Genomic DNA, 17,466 nt, shown 5'->3' with positions numbered 1-17,466 from the left:
CTTTTGTATTGCAAGTCGATGAAATGCCAATCCGCATTGGCGAATTCCAATTTCGAAGAATGAATATGGGACCTAATTTAGAGATGTATATAAACCTGATATTTATATACATCTCCAATGTTTATAGATCTGCGCAGATGCCACACTGCTCATGTGCAGTTCTAGGAGTGTGGTGTTGCGTCAGTGACCCAAATGCTGTAGCATAGTTGACATACTGCTGGCATTTGGGAGTGGCAACAGGCAGAGTTACAGAAAACAGAGGCATGGCAGCCCCTGTTTCTGGGCATGCTGAAACCAGTGGCTGCATCCTTGGACACAGATTCACAAGTTACCCTGAGTTACCTGTGATGTTCACGCAGATGATATGATTTTGCTCCTCGGACACAGTAGCAAATCACACAAGCATGCAATGGGTGTCTTTTTACTACAGACATCTCCTGCCGCTACCTCATACATATTTTAACAGAGCAGCAGCCCGTAGCTATAGAATCCATCTATGCATCAGGTCCATAGTATGGATATGAAATTTAAATCTTCTCCTCAGTTTGCATAGTCCATACTTGCCTACATTGAATTTCTCCTCTCCAGGAGAAGCCCGGAGAGGAGACGCTGCAGGAGACTTCAGGGGGCGGAGCTGGGCTGTGACATCAGCAAGTGCAGCATCCGTAAAACACAGCGATTCGCGTGTCCGCGGGAAAGGGGTGGGGCTAAATTGATGCGATTCGCGTCATTTTAATCCCTTCCCCACTCCACGGACCCGCGAACACGGGAGAGTATCTCTCCATCCTGCCCGCATCACTAGGAGACTGTGGGTGCGGGGGGCTACCCAAAAAAACGGGAGCAGCTTCCGGGTGAGTAGGCAAGTATGGCATAGTTGTCCTCCCATAGTCCAAAATCATGCAAAAAATATAGTGATAGACAAGATGACTTCCAACAAAATAAATAGTAGGTGTGTTTGTGTGGTAGGGAAATCAGATTGCAAGCTCCAATGGGACAGGGACTGATGACTACATTTTCTCTGTAGGGTGCTGCATAATATGATAGCTCTAGAAAAAATATAATTATGAGATGATGGAATTTAAAACATGCTTCTGGTCTTGGCAAAATACACCTAAAATAACTGTTTTCCATGAATTGGCTGGCTCTAAGGACATAAAATTGGCTGGCTCTAGGGGTATAAAATTCGCTGGCTTTAAGGGTATAAAATTCGCTGGCTCTAAGGGTAAAATGATGTAGTTTGAGATATAACTCACCAGTAGCTTTGTAGCACCTATACCTAAAACCGGAAGAGCCCTGCCTGAATCACCCAGACACAAGTGATAAAAGCAAATGGAGAAGAAAGTCAACATTACATTTTTATTTTAGGAAAATAATATATGTGTAAGCTTTGGGAGTGGACGGACAGAGCCACCAAGAGTTTTGGAAGTCGCTGATGCTGGAAGTGGTGGTGTGGTGGGTACTGTCTGAGAAGATGTTCTTCATTAACGGTGCATGGCTACACATCCATGGCAATTACAGAACTTACTGTTTTGTACCCACCCAACCCACCCTTGGTGCCCCTGCAAATGGACTGGAGTAGCCAGGCCCCTCTCACTTCTAGACCCTATTACCAAAACACCATCAGCAACTTAATATCTCCACCACTGGTACAAGGTAGGAATGGGTCATAGACATAGATAGGTTTGTAACTATATTACTTTGTATTCTATTCCTGGTTCCTGCAGGATTCTAATTGGGTATCCTCTTGGAGAAGAGAGTGACAGAATGACAAATTGATGTTTAGTGGTCAATGTCCAATGATTTTTACCATCGATGGCAAGAAGCCAATGGTTTTTCTTTTTTTCCTACCAGCGATGATCACTTGTCAATGGTAGCATTAATAATATCAACAATGTTAGGGCTTTGATGCCCCATCACTAGTCCTAGCTTCATAGTCTTCCTCTCAGTCCATGGATTAGCTTGGTTCCTGGTTGTACTGATATTAATAATTAATTGTAAAACACGGTATCTGGCTTGGCAGTTGCTTCCAATATCATGCTCCTATTCTCTGAGCCAACATCCTGTTCCCAGAGCTCATGGTGGCTTGTATGCAGAGGTATGTAACCTCTCTCTCCCCATCAGATCATCACAATGAACTGTTAGCGACTAGGTGATGTAATTTCCCCGGGAGTTAACAGCAGAATAATGCAACAGGCCAACTGGGCAGTACGGATGGTGTAATGGTTAGCATTACTGCCTCACAGCACTGAGGTCATGGGTTCAATTCCCACCATGGCCCTAACTATGCAGAGTTTGTATATTCTCCCCTTACTTTGGTGGGTTTCCTCCAGGCACTCTGGTTTCCTCCCACAATCTATATAATTGTCTTCCAAAAAAATTAACCCTAGTGTGAATGTGTCTGTGTGTACATGTGATAGGGAATATAGATTGTAAGCTCCACCTGGGCAGGGACTGATGTGAATGTACAAATATTCTCTGTAAAGCGCTGTGGAATATGTGTGCGCTATATAAATAACTGGTAATAAATAAATAAATGAACAGGACTTTTGGGGCTGTTAGTATATCACTACTGTGATTGCTTCAGGTAAGGCAGTGGGGTCACTGGGTCTACATAACCATAACATTATGCTGACATACCACCTCCTTCCTATTTGAAATACTTCTATAGACTGGTGGTAATCGACCAATGAGATGACCTCCTTTTTATTTAGTTTAAAGCCCTCAGTACAAGACAGTGAAAGTGTATAAAGTGCTGCAGAGACACAACACACATAACATTTTCTTCATCAGTGAAATAGCCAGCTGGCAGGAACCTGCTTAAACATTTTGAAATTTGAGAAAGTGAATCTGTAAGAGTTTGTAGAAGCCAGAGCACAGTCTGCATTAGTAAACAGAAATAGTACGGAGTCCAAGAGTCTCTTATTATTGTACGTTTTAGCAAATAAAACATACTGGGGGTTTTGTTTTTTGTTTTTAATAGATATCCTGCCAGTCACATGACCCAAATAATCTTCACTCCATATTATGGTCTATCATATTAATGATGTGGAGCAATTTCTTTCTTTTTTTTTCTTTATAAATGTAGTGTTCTCTTCTTTCTGGATTCACATTTCACACTGAAGCCACAAGGGGCAGTAGAGTACTATGTGATTCTGTTTCCATAAGAAATCTGATATGATCTGAAGGGAAGTACAGAACAGTATTATTAACCATAGTACTGATACTGCTCACATTTTAAAATGTTACATTAAATAAAATTAACATATTTTCTGCATTAACTAATGACTTTGCACAACTTGTTTTATTTAAATTCATAGTAGTAATTAGATTATAATAATTATAATACTTTTATTTATATAGTGCTCTTTCTCCAACAAGACTCAAGTAGCTTTACAGACATCAAAGACAATGCACATAATACAGAAGATGTAAGTGATACAGCAATTGACAGGCCACACAGACATAAAAAGAAAACCTTGAGCACACAGAAAGCATAATAATAATAATAATAATAATAATTTTATTTATATAGCGCTCTTTCTCCCATAGGACTCAAGGCGCTTAACAGATACATAGCATAATATAGTACAGTAAATAATGAAGTACATTTTCATAAAATACAGAAGCATGAAGATACTAAAAGGGACAATTATGGGAATGCTTGAGTAAACAGAAAAGTCTTGAGTCTACTTTTGAAGGATTCTATAGTTGGGGCCTCTCGCACTGTGCGGGGAAGTGAGTTCCATAGAGTCGGAGCCGCATGACTAAAAGCTCGACCCCCAGATGAATTACGGGAGATTCTAGGTACTGCTAAAAGTCCTTCATCTACAGATCGCAGTAATCGAGTGGGGCAGTATGGGGTCAGAAGCTGTTTGAGGTACCTTGGGCCTTGGTCATGTAATGCTTTGAAACTCAGTAAGCCAATCTTGAAGATGATTCGCCATCGTACAGGCAGCCAGTGAAGGGAGTAGAGGATGGGTGTTATGTGGCTAGAACGGGGCTGGTTGGTTAATAGCCTGGCAGCTGTGTTTTGCACCAGCTGTAAGCGCTGCAATTCTTTTGCTGGGAGACCAAGGTAGAGGGCATTACAGTAGTCTAAACGAGATGATACAAATGCATGTATGACTTTTGGCATATCATCTGAGGGAATTAAGTGCTTGATTCTGGCTATGTTCCTCAGGTGAAAGAATGAGGATTTGATTGTGGCTGATATCTGATGTTTAAGTGTCAAGCCACCATCCAGGACAACGCCAAGATTCCGCACACGATCACTGGTCTGTAATTCTGAATCCCCGAGTGTAAGTCCAGTTGGTTGGCTATGCTGCAGTCTTGTCCTTTGATGTTGCGGTCGTATCATAAGGACCTCTGTTTTATCCGGGTTCAGTCGCAGCCAACTGGCGCTCATCCACTCCTGTAGTTCAGCTAGACAGCCATTAAGGGTTGCTATTGGGTTATCAGTGCCCGGAGCAAAGGACAAGTACAGTTGTGTATCATCTGCATAGCAGTGGTAGACCAGGCCATGGCGCCTGATTATTTCGCCCAATGGGAGCATGTATACTGCAAAAAGCATGGGGGATAGTATAGAACCTTGTGGGACACCACATGGCAATGACACTGGTGGTGATGAGTATAATCCAGATGATACTCTCTGTGACCTGCCTGTGAGAAATGATTTGAACCATCTTAGGACTGTGCCATCCAGACCACAGAAATGTATCAGTCGCTCAATCAGAAGCCCATGGTCCACGGTATCAAATGCTGCCGAGAGATCCAGAAGGATTAATATTGAACAGTCACCTCTGTCTTTTGCCATCAGAAGATCATTTAACACACACACCAGGGCTGTTTCAGTGCTATGTCTTCTCCTGAATCCTGATTGAAATGGATCATAAATATCATGGGTTGTCAGGCGGGTTTCCAGTTGATTTGCAACGACTTTCTCAATAACCTTTCCTAGGAAAGGAAGGTTTGATACCGGTCTGTAGTTGGTCATGCAGTCGGGATCTAAATTAGGATTTTTTAAGAAGCGGTCTAACAATTGCTTCCTTTAGGGGTCCAGGAAAAATGCCTGTCTGCAAAGAGCATTGAACAATTTTTGTAAAGACAGGACCAATTATATCCATACAACCTATTAGAAGCTTGGTTGAGGCTGGGTCCAGATCACAGGTGGTGGGACGCAAAATCCGAGCAATTTCAGCAGTGTCCTTTACATCCACTGGATCAAAGCTGGTCCATGAAGGCAGGTAGCTTATATTGGCGGGCTTTGTAATTTGGCACTCCTTTGATGGCACTGTGGAGATTCCAGCCCGGATGGTGGATATTTTATCTGCAAAGAAGTTTGCAAACTCGTTGCACCTTGCCTGGGAGAGGGTCTCATCAGTCTGCAGGCATGCTGGCTTGCAAAGCATCTCCACTGTACGGAAAAGTTGAGCTGGCCTATTGTTTGCTGCTGTGATCTCATTTGACAGGAACTGTGCTTTCTTACGAGTGATTGTCGATTGATATTCTTCGTTATGTTTTATTAGTTTTATTTTGTCATCCACTAGGTTAGTCTTCCTCCATCGTCTTTCCAGTCTACGCCCCCTTTTCTTGAGCTCACTAACACTGTTGTCGAACCATGGAGCTTGACGTTGTGGTTTACGAGGTCTTAAACGCACAGGGGCGATAATATCAATTGCAGCCATAACATCCCTATTATAATAACGGACTAGGGAACAGGGATCTTCACAGGCACCCTGTATAGCAGAGAGATCCAGATTTGCTGCAAGAGCCTGGGGAGTCATACCCCTCCTTGGACGATACCTGGTCAACTCCACGGGCAGAGATCTTATTTGAGGGGTTGCAACTGAGAACCAGAGGGAGTAGTGGTCTGACCAGATGACTGGGTTTATTTTTAGGTCAGTGACCTCTAATCCAATCTGAAAGACGAGGTCGAGAGTGTGACCACTTTTATGTGTGGCAGAGGGAATGACCTGTGTGAAGCCCAGACCATTCATTGTGCACAGGAGGTCTTGGCCAAGGCGTGAGAGCTCATCATCCACCCATGCATTGAAATCCCCGAGGATGAGCCATCTTTGATGTTCCAGAACCAGGCCAGCAACAGTGTCTGCAATTTCTTGTAGAAATATCTTTCCATCTCCAGGTGGCCGGTAAATAAGAAGTAGTCTGAAACCTAATCCTGTCGAACTCCGGGCAGCAATGCACTCAAATGAGCGAGTAGTTTCAATAGGGTGGACCCTAAGTTTAAGTTCTTTTTTGAAGCAGATAGCCACCCCGCCACCCCTGCGGTCCAGTCTTGGGTTGTGGATGACAGAGTAGTTTGTTGGTACTGCAGCCTCCAATATAGGTGCTGCATTTTCATCTAGCCAGGTCTCTGTAATACAGGCTAGATCTGCAGATTCAATAAGGTCAGCAATTGTTGCAGTCTTGTTTCTTATAGATCTGGCATTACAAAGGACTGACCTGATTGGGCATACCAGAGGGCCTTCAGTTTTCTTTATGTTAAGTGCAGGAGCTCTGGGTATGGGGGTCACAAAGTGAGAGTAGACAGTTCTGTCCTTCCAAACACAGGGCCGTCTTTTGGGTATCACTTCTATTTGATTGTTCTTTGAGTATGGGGGTGAGCAGGTGGGCAAAGGACTTAGATGGTTACCGGGGGAAATACATTTCCGGCCTGCTCGCTTCCCACGAATGCGCCTGTGTTTTCTTTTTAAAATGCCAAGGGATTGGAGAATAGAAGCCTGTGATGGTGTGATAGGAACTGCAGAGCGTGGTGGGCGGAGTGAAAGAATGAAGCTGGAGCAATACGTATACATTTGGTCATCAATGACAGATTACTATAAATTTGAACTGCATATGATGATGAGAGAGGGAGAGAAAGCAGTGTTTGTTTTTTGTTTTTTTGTTTTTCCTTTTTGTGTTTTGTTTTCCCCCAATTCGGTATGTGATCCAAAATTATAATGGGATTATGAACAAAGTTATTGCTATAACCTATTGTGTATATTTGAAGCAAGTAATAAATAAAATAACTGCTGATTTAGTCAATTATCCTAGGATAGGCAGCCTTTTGAAAAGGTGTTAGAAGCCAATTCCTACTGTGTAGGTGTGGAAAGTCTCAGTGTGAGAGGCCTTTGAAGTAGATTTTTTTTTTTGTGGGGGTAGAAGTGATTAGAATTAGAAGTGGGTAGAATTTTTGTAGGCATTTTGGGTATCAACTTCCAAGGGTTGTGTATTCCACCCTCACAAGGTACCAGATGAGGCATCCATCTTGGACGCACTGCGTAGAATTACCATAGGTGGGATAGTCTACTCTAAGAAGAGATGACACAAAATGGGGAGATTGCAGCATCTTAATGCTCAGAATAGGGTCCCAATAAAACCACCAAGTCCATGTATTTTCATCCCATCTACAGGTGAGGCAGCCATGTTGGGCGCACTATGAAGGTTACACTGTGGGAGCTGAGCCATACAAGGGCCCAATGCTTACATGGGAAAACTGACACTTGTGTACAGGGGTGTATCTAGGGGTCTGAGCGCCGCTGGCGAAGTAAGGTATTGGCGCCCCCCATATTTGAAATAGGGAAGGTGCATGTGCAAAAAAGGTACATAATCTTGTGGGAAAGGGGCATGACCATACAATAGTTCCCCCAATTCAAATTCTACACAGTAGTAACCCTTATACACTTCATGCCCACACAGTAGCACTTCCCTTTACACATTATGCCCACACAGTAAATCTTATAAGACTGAGGAGACATCAGCAGTGCCTGGCCTGACGGAGGACGCAATGCCACCCAAGGCCAGGTAGTATAATCAAATAGTAATGCAAAGTAGTGCAGTGCAGTGCACTACCCAGTGGTGCAAGTAGAAAAAAATGTTAATGGTACTTTGTGCGCATGACGAAGGCGCGTGCACGCCCAAAAAATGTTAGTGGCCACATGGGGCATGGCCAATGAAAATGGGGGTGTGATACACATATGACCCCAATACTGCAGTGCCAGGTACACATATGCCCCCAATAGTGCCAGATACACATATGCCCCCACAGTGCCAAATACACATATGCCCTCACAGTGCCAGATACACACATGCCCCCACAGTGCCAGATATGCCCCCACGGTGCTAGATATGCCCCGATAGTGCCAGATATGCTCCACAGTGCTAGATATGCCCCCACAGTGCCAGATACACATATTCCCCCACGTTGCCAGATATGCCCCCATGTTGCAAGAAATGCCCCCACATTGCCTGATACACATGCCCCCACAGTGCCAGATGTGCCCCTATGGTGCTGGATATGCCCCCCCAGTGCCAGATACACATATGCCCCCACAGTGCCAGATAAGCCCTCACAGTGCCAGATATGCCCCCACAGCCATATAGTCATAGTCGCCATCCCCCTCCCAGCACATAGCCATAGTCCCCTTCCAATAAATAACCATAGCCCCTACCTCCCCAAGCAATAGTCATAGTCCCCCCAGCACATAGCCGTAGTCTCCACCTCTCCCAACACAGTCATACAGTAGTCCCCACCCCCTTCCCATCACATAACAATAGTTCCCTGCCAACATAGATAGCCATAGTCCCCCTCCCTGCACATAGCCCCTCATCTCCCCAAGCACATAGCCATAGTCCCCATCCCCCTCCCAGCACATAGCTGTAGTCCACGCTTAGCACATAGTAGTAGTCTCCCCCACTCCCAGCACATACATAGACTTCCCACACAGCACATAGCCCTAGTCCCCACCCCACAACATCTCAGCAGATAGCTGTAGTGTCTGGCGATACCTGCTGTGCCGAGCTGCCTGTGTTGGAGGGCAGAGGATCGCTCTGCAGGCAGGAGCTGGCGTCGGTGTCCTGCACCGCACCAAACTATGTGAATAAACTGAAAATAAACTACAGCTCCCAGCAGCCCTTGCCGCCGGTAGCTCCCGACAGCAAGGGTTGCTGGGAGTTGTAGTTTATATTCAGTTTCTTACCTGTGGTGCATTGTGGTGCCGGACACCGGCGCCAGCTCCTGCCTGCAGAGCGATCCTCTGCCCTCCATCCCAGGCGATGCACAGGCAGCTCAGCACAGTAGGTATTGCCAGACACTACCGCTTAAGGGATTCCACCCATTCGCCGAGGGTGGCACCGTCGGGCAGCGCCCCCTACTCGGCAGGCGCCTCTGGCGAGTGCCATCCTGGCCAATGGCTAGATACGCCCCTGCTTGTGTAGTAGTAGTATGATATACCCATTATTGAAAAATCCATATGCATAATATCCTGCCCACAGAGGAACCATCTAAGGCCACATCTGGCCTGTACTGCGTAGGTCAAATTGTCAGGATGTGCAAACAATGGTACACTTTACAGATATAGCACACAGTGGGGTGTAAGAGAGGGAAAAAACGAAGTAAGAAAACATTTTCAGGTAACCAGTGGAAGGGGGTCCCTTAGAGATGTCTCTAAGATGGCTACGGGTTTACAGATGCAGCACAGGTTTAGCCAAATGGCGTGATATGCTGCTATGCAACTGCAGGATTGCGCTGCATAACCATAAACCCCGTCCACTTCAAATAAATCCTTTGGTCCAATGAGTCACAAAGCTTATTTACCCCTAACCGTGACTCCTAATCATCCACAGTAACAGGATAAGCTGGGATGTCATCCTACAACCATTTTCATTTCAGTCGGGAGGAATGATAGAGTCTGAGCAATCTTCAGATCACATGGGAATCCCAGTTTCCCGTTCCCATACTAGCTGTTGTTTGAGGTGAATGGTGCGATCAGCACAATGAAGGGGAGATGTATCAAGCCTTGGAGAGAGATAAAATGCCAATCATTTTTCTAAAAGAAATGTAATCCATATGCATGTTAAACTCTGTCCAGGTCAGAGTGAATTTTGACAAGGATTTTCAAATTAAGTTTTCGTCTAACTCGCTTATTTTAAATTGTAGCTGGTTTAAAGTCACATTTTAGTCTTTTTCTTTTACTTCGTTTTAGTCAAGATTTAGTCAGTGGATCTCAGTTTTCATTTTAGTCTAATCTTATAAACACTGGCCGATATATTGCCCGTTCTACTGAACGGCCGATAATATTGCGGGTCCGTCAGCCAGTGTGTACGGGCGATATGTCTGTGAACTCCGTCGTTCACAGACATATCACGTAGGCCCCGAATACTTTGGTGAATCACTGTGTGTGTACGGGCGATCAACTGACTACCCATACACATGCTGTGGCAGCCGGCAGTGATTGACAGCTGAACTGGGCGGGCATGTGTACACGCCCGCCCAGTTCATGACGTCAGTCCCCGACAGATCGGGCAGTGTATATTACATCCGTCTGTAGATATATCTGTAGATCAATTGATCTGCACATATATCTATCAGTGTGTACCCACCTTTAATCATAACATTTGCAGACAGGTAATACTGTAATGAATTTTGCTGAAGAACATTTCTCTAAAATGTCCTTGAGAAGTTTGCATACCTTTAACACTATGTTAATGAATCTAGGTCCAGTAGGCCTGAGAATGTGTTGCATGCTGAGTCTGACTTACCATAGTACTTCCATATATCATATACAAATTAATGCCCTAACTTTGTTAGAACAAACATGTACAATACACAATCCTATCTTTTTCACATATTTATTTTCTGCAAATATCTAGAACACATAAGTTTTCTTTAAAAATTTAAAACTTCCAGTGTTAATTTTAACAAGGATTTCAAATTTAGGGGGTAATTCAGAGTTGATTGTAGATGTGCTAAATTTACCACATCTACGATCATTTATTCTGACATGCGGGGGGGGGACGCCCAGCACAGGGCTAGTCCGCCCCTCATGTCAGGCCCTGCCCCCCCTCCACCACACACGGCGGCGATGCTTTTGTACCCGGCGAGTAGCTCCTGTGCGCTGGCAGGGAGCTACCTGCTGCTTTCTGGGTTGTATTGGCTGCATGAGACGTCACACAGCTGATGCGGCCCACCCCCCCAACGGTACGGACACGCCTCCGTTGTTCGGACCATGCCCCACCAACGGCGTTTTTACACTGTTGGCACACCCGCGACCGCCTCTGTCCGTCAATCAGGCAGAGGCTATCGTAGCCAGTGAGATGCTGATAGTATCTCACTGGGCTCCTGGGGTGCGCACGCGCAGTGCTGCTGCTGTGCGTGTGCACTCCACAAAGTAATTCAGACTGCAATCGCAAGCGAACCAGTCTGAATTACCCACTTAGATTTAGTCTTAGTTTCTTTGCTTTGTTTTAGTTAAGATTTAGTCAGTGGATCTCAGCTTTTATTTTAGTTTAATTTTACTCTAGTTTTATTCCTAAAATAAACTTTAGTCGACGAATGCTTTTATTAAAAAATGTTGTTGACAAAATGAACACTGGTCCAGGTGTGTGCTCTTATTTATACATTTAGACCACATTATGCAGTCACCATAAATTACATTGCCTGGTTATTTGAGACACTAATAAATATGAAATAACAGGAATTAATTACCTACCGGTAAATCAGTTTCTCGTAGTCCGAAGAGGATGCTGGGGTCCAATTTAGTACCATGGGGTATAGATGGGTCCTTTCGGAGCCACTGGCACTTTAAGAGTTTAATAGTGTGGGCTGGTTCCTCCCTCTATGCCCCTCCTACCAGACTCAGTCTAGAAACTGTGCCCGAGGAGACGGACATACTTCGGGAGAAGGAAATACACAGATAGCGGTGAGATTCACACCAGCTCACACATAACAAAAAGGAAAGCTAAGCTAAGCAACTTGGAACGCGTCAGTAACGGCTGAACTAACAAACGTAACCAAGTAACAATGCAGGAATACGAAGCACTGGGCGGGCGCTCAGTATCCTCTACAGACTATGAGAAAAGGATTTACCGTAGGTAATTAAAATCCTGTTTTCTCTTGCGTCCTAGAGGATGCTGGGGTCCAATTTAGTACCATGGGGATGTACGAAAGCTCCCAGTATGGGAAGGAGAGTGCTGAGGTTCCTGTAGAACTGATTGACCAAACTCTAGGTCCTCAGAGGCCAAAGTATCGAACTTGTAAAACTTAGCAAATGTGTTCGACCCAGACCAAGTAGCCGCTCAGTAAAGCTGAAGAGCCGAGACACCCCCCGAGCAGCCACCCAGGAAGAACCCACTTTACGTGTAGAGTGGGCCTGAACAGATTTTGGACAAGCCAAACTTGCTGCTGAATAAGCATGCTGGATAGTAAGCCTGATCCAGCGAGAAATGGTCTGCTTAGAAGCAGGACACCCAGTGTTGTTGGGATCATAAAGGACAAATGTGCATCCGACTCCCTGTGACGAGTAGTTCTCTTCACATATATTTTCAAAGCCCGCACAACATCCAGGGACTTTGAGGTAATCGAGGTGTCAGTAGCCACTGGCACCACAATAGGTTGGTTGATATGAAAAGTCGACACAGCCTTTGGAAGAAATTGCTGATGCGTTCTGAGTTCAGCCCTATCTTCATGGAAAATCAAGTAGGAGCTCTTGTGCGACAATGCCTCCAATTCAGACACATGTCTTGCAGACGCCAATGCCAACAGTGTGACTGTCTTCCAAGTAAGAAACTTTACGTCCACCTCCTGTAAAGATTCGAACCAATCCGATTACAGGAACTGCAGCACCACATTAAGATCCCAAGGTGCCGTAGGAGGCACAAAGGGTGGTTGGATGTGCAGAACAACTTTCAAGAAAGTCTGAACCTCAGGGAGAGCAGCAGCCAATTGTTTCTGTAAGAAAATGAACAAGGCCGAAATCTGGACCTTGATGGAGCCCAAGCGTAGGCCCACATCCACACCAGCTTGCAGAAAGAGGAGGAAACGTCTCAGTTGAAACTCCACCGTAGGAAACTTCTTGGATTCACACCAAGACACATACTTTTTCCAAATCCGATGGTAATGTTTAGACGTTACCCCCTTCCTAGCTTGGATCAGAGTAGGAATGGCCTTGTTCAGAATGCCCTTCCTAGCCAAGATCTGGCGTTCAACCACCATGCCACCAAACGTAGCCGCGGTAAGTCTTGATAGGCGAACGGCCCCTGTTGTAGAAGGTCCTCGCGAAGAGGAAGAGGCCTCAAATCCTCCAGCAGTAATTCCAGAAGATCAGTGTACCAAGCCCGCCTTGGCCAGTCCGGAGCAATGAGGATCGCCTGAACTTTTGTTCTTTTGATTATTTTGAAAATCCTTGGGATGAGTGGAAGTGGAGGGAATACATACACCAAGTGGAACACCCACGGAGTTACCAGGGCGTCCACCGCCACTGCTTGCGGGTCTCTTGACCTGGAACAGTACCTCTGAAGCGTCTTATTGAGGCGAGAGGCCATCATGCCTATGTGAGGTACGCCTCACCAGCTTTTTACCTCTGCGAAAACCTCCGGGTGGACTCCCCATTCTCCTGGATGGAGATTGTGTCTGCTGAGGAAGTCCGCTTCCCAGTTGTCCACTCCTGGAATGAAGATCGCCGACAGCGCCAGCGCGTGCTTTTCTGCCCAGAGGAGGATTCTCGTTACCTCTGACATTGCAGCTCTGCTCTTCGTTCCGCCCTGCTTGTTTATGTAAGACACCGCCGTGACGTCCGACTGAACCTGAATGGCCCGATCTTGTAGAAGGCCGTCATATATGGCCCTTAGTTTCAGAACATTTATTGGAAGGACAGATTCCTGACTTGACCACTTTCCTTGGAAGTTTTCCCCCTGGGTGACTGCTCCCCAACTTCTGAAGCTTGCATCCGTGGTTAGAAGAATCCAGTTCTGAATTCCGAACCTGTGGCCCACGAGCAAGTGAAGAGTTTACAGCCACCAGAGGAGTGAAATCCTGACTTTCGGCGAAAGGCGTATACGCTGGTGCATGTGAAGATGTGATCCCGACCACTTGTCCAGGAGATCCAGCTGGAAGAACCGTGCATGGAATCTTCCGTACTGTAGATCCTCGTAGGAGGCCACCATCTTTCCCAGAATGCACTGATGACCCGATACCCGGGCTGGTTCAAGACATCCTGGAACCATTGATTTGATCACCAATGCTTTCTCCAGAGGTAGAAACACCCACTGCACTTCCATGTCGAGTATCATCCCCAGGAAAGGTAGTCTCCTTGTCAGTTCCAAATGTGACTTTGGAAGGTTCAGGATCAACCCATGATCCTGGAGTAGTCGAGTTGAGAGAGCAATACTCTGCAACAGCTTCTCCCTGGAAGATGCCTTGATCAGCAGATTGTCCAGATATGAAATTATGTTCACTCCCTGTTTGCGGAGAAGGAGCATCATCTCTGCCATGACCTTGGTGAACACCCTCGGTGCTGTGGAGAGGCCAAATGGTAGGGCCTGGAACTGGTAGTGACAGTCCTGTAGTGCAAACCTTAGATAATCCTGGTGAGGCGGCCAGATGGGAATGTGAAGGTACACATCCTTGATATCCAGGGATACCAGGAATTCCCCCTCCTCCAGACCTGAGACCACCGCTCTCAGAGACTCCATCTTGAACTTGAACATTTATAAGTATGGGTTCAAGGACTTTAGGTTCAATATTGACCTTACCAAACCGTCCGGCTTTGGTACCACAAACAGGCTTGAGTAATAACCCCTGTTTTTTAGGTGAGGTGGAACTGGAACAATGACATTTGTTTGTACCAATTTTTGAATGGCTTCCTGCAGAATTGTACTTTCTGTCAGTGAAGCTGGTAAGCCTGATTTGAAGAATCTGTGAGGTGGAAGTACTTGAAATTCCAGTCTGTACCCCTGGCTAACAATATCTTTTACCCAGGGGTCTAGGCACGCCGCCGCCCAGATGTGACTGATATCTTTTAGTCTCGCTCCCACCTGCCCGATCCCCAGGCTGTGAGGTCCACCATCATGCTGAAGACTTGGAGGAAGCAGAACCTGGTTTCTGCTCCTGGGAACCTGTTGGTGCAGGTTTTCTGGATTTTCCCCAACCTCCTCTAAAGAAGGTGGGGGGACTCCCTGAAAGGACTGCAGCGTAGGATAAGATTTCCTAGCTGGTGCAGCTGCGGAGGGAAGAAAGGTCGACTTACCCGCAGTTGCCGTGGATATCCACGCATCCAGTGCTTCCTCAAACAGGGCCTGACCTGTGAAGGGTAGATTTTCCACACTCTTCTTGGGTTCTGCATCCGCAGTCCATTGGCGTAGCCAGAGTCCTCTGCGTGCCGAGACTGCCTTGGAAGTAGCCCTTGCATTAAGCAGGCCAATGTCCTTCATGGCTTCCACCATGAAACCTGCCGAATCCAGTATGTGACGTAAAAACAAGTCAATGTCACTCCTGTCCATAGTATCTAATTCCTCTAGTAATGTGCCTGACCACTTTACTATGGCTTCAGAAATCCACGCACAAGCAATAGTGGGCCTTAAGGCCACGTCTGTAGCCATGTATAGTGATTTGAGCGTAGTCTCTATCTTGCGGTCAGCCGGCACCCTTTAAGGCAGTTGAACCGGGGACAGGTAAAACCACCTTTTTTGACAACCTAGATACAGAAGCGTCTACTACAGGTGGATCTTCTCACTTTTTCCTGTCCTCTTCAGGGAAAAGAAAAGCAATGAGAATTCTTTTGGGATCTGGAATTTTTTGTCTGGTTTTCCCAGGATTTTTCAAACAAGGAGTTTAACGTCTTAGAAGCAGGGAAGGTAAGCAAGGATGTCTTATTTATAGTAAAGTAAGTCTCCTCTTCCTGCTCAGGTACCTTCTCAGTAATATGTAAAACATCCCTAATGGCTTCAATTATTAGTTGCACCCTTTTAGCAAGGGAGGCATCCCCCCCCTCCCTCCCTGCATATCCCCATCATCGTCCCCTGTATCAGAGTCGGTGTCCATGTCAGCTTGCATCATCTGGGCAAGTGGACATTTATGTGGATATGTAGGTGTGTTTTTAGATGAAGTAGTGGGGGCCGAAGCCTGCAAGCCCTCCACAGATTTTCTCAAAAATTGCGTCTCCCTCTCAGAATGTGACATCCTAGTTGAAATCTCGGATATCATCCCCCTTAAAGAATCCACCCATGGGGGTTCGGATTCAGAAGGCTGAGACAGTATATTGCATTCCTGAGTACATGGAATAGACTCCTCAGGAGAAGATAAACACTCTGCAGCCAGTGCCAGATTAAGGTCCACATGGGCCTGGAGCTGAAATTGTTGAAGGGCCTATTGTGTGCTGTGACGGTGTAAGTGATGTGGGGTTGTGCTGTGGGGCGGCATCCAGGAGTGTATAGTCATTCCAGTGGCAAGTTAGAATTTGGCGCTCATGTGCTCCTCTGTGTCTGTACATGACCCAATGCGGGGAATTCATGTTTGAAAACTCGGTTGGGTGTCTGTTTTTTCCTGTCTATTAGAACACCCACCCAGACACCCAACTGACTTTTCAAACCTTTGAATCCCCCCCCCCTCCCCCCATGTGTCCATATGTGCTCCTCTATGTCTGTATGTGCCTATGGGGTCTATTCATGTAAGAATGCGATGTTTATGTTTAACTTTTCACTAAACATCGCATTCTTATTTCAGGGTTTTTTTCATATTTCCAATTCAATTCATTAATACTTACCTGTTCCCTGATGCAATGCGGTATCCGGCTGTTCCACGATCCCAGCTTCTCCAGTCTTTTCTCTTCATACCGCGGCTGGGGTTTTCTGCACATGCGCAGTGTCGTCCCCCCTTGCCTCCAGGTGTCATTTGCGCATGCGCCGGGGAAACGAGACCTCCGGCGGTGGCGGGACACGGGGGAGCGAGCCGACAAACAGCTGAGCAAGGGCAGGATGGAGGAGGTGACCCGGCATATGTATATGTCGGGTCAGATTTTAGCAGTGGCGGGGGAAGGAGAGCAGTGAGTAGTCACCAGGGCAGCAGCGGTGGGCAGTCAGGAGACCCGGCATATGCATAATTGCATATGCCCTGGTCTCCTCTGATTGGCTGGCATCAGAGAAGGGGGCGGGGATACAGCAGTCTCCACTGCCCTTCTACATTCTGCTGTCAGTCTACGCCATCCTGACATGGCGAAACCAAAGTCAGGGGTGAAGCGGAAAGCACAGCTTTCTGTGCCTACATGAATTGCAATCACCATTCATTAGAATGGTGTTCTCGATTCAGCTGCGTGGACAGGAGCAAGGTAGCGAAAGCAGCTGCTAGAGGGGCGGTAAGACGTTACATGAATTAGAGGGAGCAGAGAAAAGCCCTGTTTAGTGCACAACAGGACTTTTCACTGCTCTATGAATAGACCCCTATGTCTGTATGTGCTCCTCTATGTCCCAATGTGCCCCTCTATGTTCGTATGTGCCTATGTCTGTATGTGCTCCGCTATGTCCGTATGTACCTATATCTATATGTGTCACTCTACGGGTTGGGTACGTGATCCTGACAGTGAGGATGCCATTGGTCAGAATACTGACACTTCTTGGTAAGTAAACTAACCCTACCCCTAACCCTCCCGCAGCCTAACCTTCACTTCATGCAGCCTAACCCTAACCCTCCCCTCC

This window comes from Pseudophryne corroboree, chromosome 2, assembly GCF_028390025.1.
Source record: "Pseudophryne corroboree isolate aPseCor3 chromosome 2, aPseCor3.hap2, whole genome shotgun sequence".
NCBI classification, from domain to species: Eukaryota; Metazoa; Chordata; class Amphibia; order Anura; family Myobatrachidae; genus Pseudophryne; species Pseudophryne corroboree.
The sequence above is the reverse complement of the archived record's forward strand: the minus strand, read 5'-3'. Positions refer to the sequence as shown.